Source organism: Penaeus japonicus, unplaced genomic scaffold (assembly GCF_977035675.1).
Source record: "Penaeus japonicus unplaced genomic scaffold, GWHDUDI00000001_assembly GWHDUDI00000016, whole genome shotgun sequence".
Taxonomy (NCBI): Eukaryota; Metazoa; Arthropoda; class Malacostraca; order Decapoda; family Penaeidae; genus Penaeus; species Penaeus japonicus.
In genome coordinates this window covers 13,041,749-13,046,748 of record NW_028234418.1, presented here as the reverse complement: position 1 = coordinate 13,046,748, position 5,000 = coordinate 13,041,749, and the positions used below count along the sequence as shown (strand labels likewise).

Genomic DNA, 5,000 nt, shown 5'->3' with positions numbered 1-5,000 from the left:
GAGTTGAAATCTAAACATGTGAAGGTGTCACCTATCTGAGGCGCACGTCTACTCGCAAATAACAAGGAACCTTTTGTATGACACTGCTAGTGACACGTTGCTTTCTCTCTTGGTGGTTGGTTCTGTTCACTAATTTTCGTTGCTTTTATACTACGTCAAAGCATCATGTTCATTCTCTAAAGAATTATGGTGATACGAATAAGATCTAGAAATGTAAGAATGGAGAAAAAAAGAGAGAAATAAAGGTAGTACAAATTAAATTAAAAGTGATATCAACCCAAAGTTTAAAAATGCGGCCATATTGTGTATTGGCTAAAGACCGTGAGGAAACATTTTACTGTGCATTAGCGTGAAGAGCAAATAACAGTGACACCGGTATATATTCAATATGTTTCGAGAAACACTTTGATTATTTGCTTTGATTTAGAAAAACGGACTCCTAAGTACGAGAACTTCTTCAAAATCCAGAAAATGTCAGAAAAAAAACAGGTTCAAGTGAGTTAGAATACCAAATGATCTTCGTTTCTAAGTTAATTTATTTATTAATAAGCAGATTAACAAACCAGCACATCAAAAATATTCAGACAAAGACATAAATCAGTAAAAAAAAAACGAGGATAAAGCAGGGAATCTGTCAGTCTGTACGATACCCCAAAAACGTATCTTTAAAATTTATACATGGCTGTAACTACCAGGGTTAGGGGTCCGATCCTCAAAAAATCCACAATTGTCGGGTAAAATGTGAAAAATAACGTCTTTAGGAACGAACATACTTTGGTGAAAAAAAAAAAATGTTTCTCAGGGGGCGGGTGGCTCTGACAGCGGAAAATGGGTTAGGCGCCTTTTGCTCCTCGAATGAATTGATTATTTTCCTTTTTGTTTTACCAGTGACTTTTCAGTGGGTGATGTCAGTCATTGCTGAAGTGTTCAACATTAGATATTGAGTCAACAATATAGAATTTAGAAAATCGGACTTTTCTGAACATCTAAATAAAAAGTTCTTACCTCTGTTTTACTGGCTGATGCTCATGCAGGATTCACTCTTACTTGTCAGTAAAGCATATGATTCTTCGCGCCCAAAACGCACAAATAAATAATCAAGTAAAATCAATGTAAATCCAGAGCTTTAACAACGTTTCTCAACCCTGGACATCAGACATTTTTCCCAAATAACACAAAACACAAACTATAGATATTTCAATAAATCTGATTTGTCTGTGACCTCAACGATTTTTCGAATTGCTCCTTTGATCGAAGCTTCCCCTCGATTAAAAGCTCATCAGCTGTAACTTATCAAGAGCGCTTTGATAGCCAACGTTATCTTTAATAATCAAGCCATTGACGTTGTCCTCTCATGCTGATGTGTTTGACTTCATATCACTTTCATCGACTAAAACAAGCAAATCTTATATTGGAATATACTTTTACTTTCGTTTATCGACCAATCTCGCTGTCCTCCTGAAGGGGAATGTCATAATCGACGTACTGAGTATACGGAATCACGTGACTATACAGGTCATGGCGTTAGATCGAAAGGTTTGCTCGTATGCTTTATCAGAATACATAAATTAACTGAATAAATGAATTAGCTGAATCATATATTTAGGGAATTATATGGAATTGGTACCACCCCGAGACGATCCGATGAATGTGAAACTCTTGGTTTGACAGCAATACCTTATACATTTTCCCTCAATGTTTATATTCATACTAAAGCCATCTAAAAACATTCGAAAGGTTTTGAAAATGTAAATTTTCTAATTTGTATAAAAAAATAAAACTTATAACACTTATAACCCAAAGAGTTGGAATAAATATGCTGTTAGGACGTTTTTTACTGGATTTGAGAGCAGGGAGATTCGTCCCTAAAAACCCCTCTCAGAGCTAGGGGGCCTTTGCCTGATACAAAAACTTCATCTCATATGTTCTGGAAGGACAGACGAGTGATTCCTCCAAACGGGCCGGGCTGCGGGAAATTATTCCGGTCGAATTTGAATTTGAATTTTTGAATTTGTATGCACTGGCTAGCCGAAGTGGAACGAATTCGAATCTTAACCGCCTTCTCCTCAGTCTATTTTCACGAGATTTATCTATTACAATTCAAATAGACTCTTTTAGACCCAATACTCATTTCTATTTAAACGCCATGTTCAAATGCGACTCTAATTAGCCTATTCGATTTTCCTTGCATACGTCATCCGCCCAAAAGCCTCCGATTTTGGCGTCATTGTTTCGAGGAAAGGAAGGAAGATGAAGCACCCAGAATTTATGTATTACTACTTCTCTAGTGTGCTTATCATTAATTTGTGGATGCAATGTTTTAAAGAAATGTTTCTTATAATGTTAGATAGTAATAAATTTCGCTGTTAAGTCATTTCCTATGATACCATAAAACTGTAAAACTTGTATTACAATGAGCATAAAAAATATAATGAGATGATGTGGACCATATATTACAACTTTAATATACTAAAGTATTGATACACAATGTCAGTAGGCACATATGTCACATGAGGTAGTATAACACAAAAAAATGACAAACACATATATGGCTCTAGTACTTTAATGGGTGAATGAACAAAACACAACAAGTCGGGTGAAGCTCCCTCTGAAATATAACCCAACCAGAGTGCCATCAAGTTACACCAGTGCCCGACCTGGGGATAAGGCAAGCAAAGCTATCCCTGTATGCAACAGTTAATCTTACAAAATATATACACTATGCCCTCAACACTCGACTCTTTAGACTTGATTTATAGGACTTTAAGTTTCATCTCAGAATATTCATAGTCAAACCTTTTTATTTTCCTTAAAGACTGATTGTTAAATTCTTCCACAAGTTCTATAAAGATGATGTTTACCTCTTCTCATTAAGACATATTTCCTTATACCTTTCAGGTGTAAGGGCTTTTTGTTCACTCATAGGGTTCATTTTATTGATCACTTGTCCAGTTATGTAATTCTACCTCTAAGCTGCGTTTTGCCCATTCGTAGCTATGTTTTGCTCTCCTTTTCAACTCGAACAAGCTTTTCTACGAAGCGCTCTTGACACTTCATGACATCTTTGTATCTCTTCCGTCTTTATTTCAAGGCTAGTATTACAGTAGATATGATTACTCAATATTAGCTCTGTAACCTTTCTTGTTATGTATTCATAATTTTCACATTTATATTTTTTTCTATCATAATTTTGGCCTACATTTTAGTTTAGATCTTTATTTACCACCCTGGCTAACTGCACAGGCATGGGCAAGCTTTGATACATTGATGTAGAGTCATGACATTGTTGCTAACATTGTATTACAAATTAAGGTAATAACATTATTATATTCTATAGTATATCAACTGTGAATAGACATTTGATAAATGTTGTAGTAGGGTTTCATATACCAAATTTCGGATATAGCATAAGTACATCTTCTAGCACAGTTGATGTTATGAAATAATTACATAACTCTGCATACCTCATGCTAGGTGGCCTGAAAGGTTGTATCATATGTCACTCTGAAATGTAATGTTCAAGTGTTCGTTTATACTCTTCGTTGCAAATTCTGCATTTAGTTTCTTCTACATTGCATTCTGAACTGACCTGCCAATACATTCTGTATCCAAGTCTAATTCTTGCAGGGCCTAAATTTTATATTTTATACATGTAGTTCCAAGCCCGTAGAGTTGTTTGTGCCTAGTCACGATTACCAAAGGAGGCAGCTGAGTCAGGATGTTCAAACAAACAGCTGATCCTGTCTATTTAAACTCCTTCTCCTTGATTATACATCTTTCCCTCTAGTATTCTTTTCTAATTTGTTTCCTGTTAGGTCTTCATAATTCATTTCTTTATCAATGGATTCCCTTTATACTTCATTGGTGTATGCCTATTTTTCTACAGCCCCTCGTAGGCCTGGATGAAAAACGTGTAATATCTTCTGCATTGCACTTGGGAGATTTTTTTTAGATAATTTTCTGAAACCGGATTTAAAAGCCATAAAGTGGGATGCTTTATTCCCTTATTTGTTGTTCCATTACTTTTAGAAAATGGGTTCGACATAGACTAATCATAACAATATAGTTTACTCATTTATGCATTGAAGACACACAGCGCATAGACAAACGTTGACAAAAAAGTCGGATAATTCTGTGGTGGCACAGGATGTTTATAAGCGAGATGGAGTGGGGCAAAGGGGAAGAAGGAGAGAGAGAGAGAGAGAGTGAGAGTGAGAGTGAGAGTGAGAGTGAGGGGGAGAGGGAGAAGCAGAAGGAGAAGGAGAGGGAGAAGAAGGAGAGGGAGAAGGGGGGAGGGGAGGGGGGGAGAGGGAGAGGGAGAAGGAGAGGGAGAGGGAGAGGGAGAAGGAGTGGGAGAGGGAGAGAAGGATAGGAAGAGGGACAGGGAAGGGAGTGGGAGAGGGAGAGGGAGGAGAGAGAGAGAAAGAGAGGGAGAGGAAGAGGGAGAAGGAGAAAGAGAGAGAGAGGGAAAAGGAGGGGGAGAGGGAGAAAGAGAGGGAGAGGGAGAGAGAGAGGAGAGGAAAAGAGAGAGAGAGAGAGAGAGTGAGTGTTGGGCAAATAGACAAACACACAGAGACTGAAAGAAGACATAAGAAGTGGCACAAGTGTGACGTTCTAGATAAAAATACATTTACTGGGATGGTTTCACAGTGCATGACTCTGTATATACAGCAATCAAAACGTAGAAATAAATCATTCACTGAGAAAAATTGGTTGAAAAAATAAGCCACAGTATATCTATCATACATTGCGTCATTAGCAATCTATTTTTCTCATACTGATAGCATAGTTCTGCATCTTTTAAGTAGCTAGCTAGCTGTAAGCACTTACCTACCAATCTACCAGAAAAAAATAGTCAAGACACTTATTGCTATCACTTCCTAGTACGTGTTGCCTCCAGAATAGCAAATACAATAGAAAGGGGTTAGAACCGCGCTAAAGTAAGTCTGAAGAGGGAGCTGCTTTGCATGTCAAGATAATTTCTCCCTAGATCACTTTCA

General features: G+C 37.2%; 1 protein-coding gene across 4 annotated transcripts in view; it reads right to left on the bottom strand.

The window, feature by feature from the left end:
• The window catches only part of LOC122249480 (putative inorganic phosphate cotransporter), a 12,125-nt gene extending 10,854 nt beyond the window's left edge, over window positions 1-1,271 (bottom strand). For 2 of the 4 annotated variants that reach the window (XM_086545127.1, XM_086545129.1), the window contains exon 1: window positions 1,006-1,271. The gene's annotated coding sequence lies outside the window, so the exon portion shown is untranslated. The remainder of the gene's footprint in view (window positions 1-1,005) is intronic. The other 2 variants (XM_086545130.1, XM_086545128.1) reach the window with 2 other exon arrangements.
• Window positions 1,272-5,000: the final 3,729 nt, after the last annotated feature.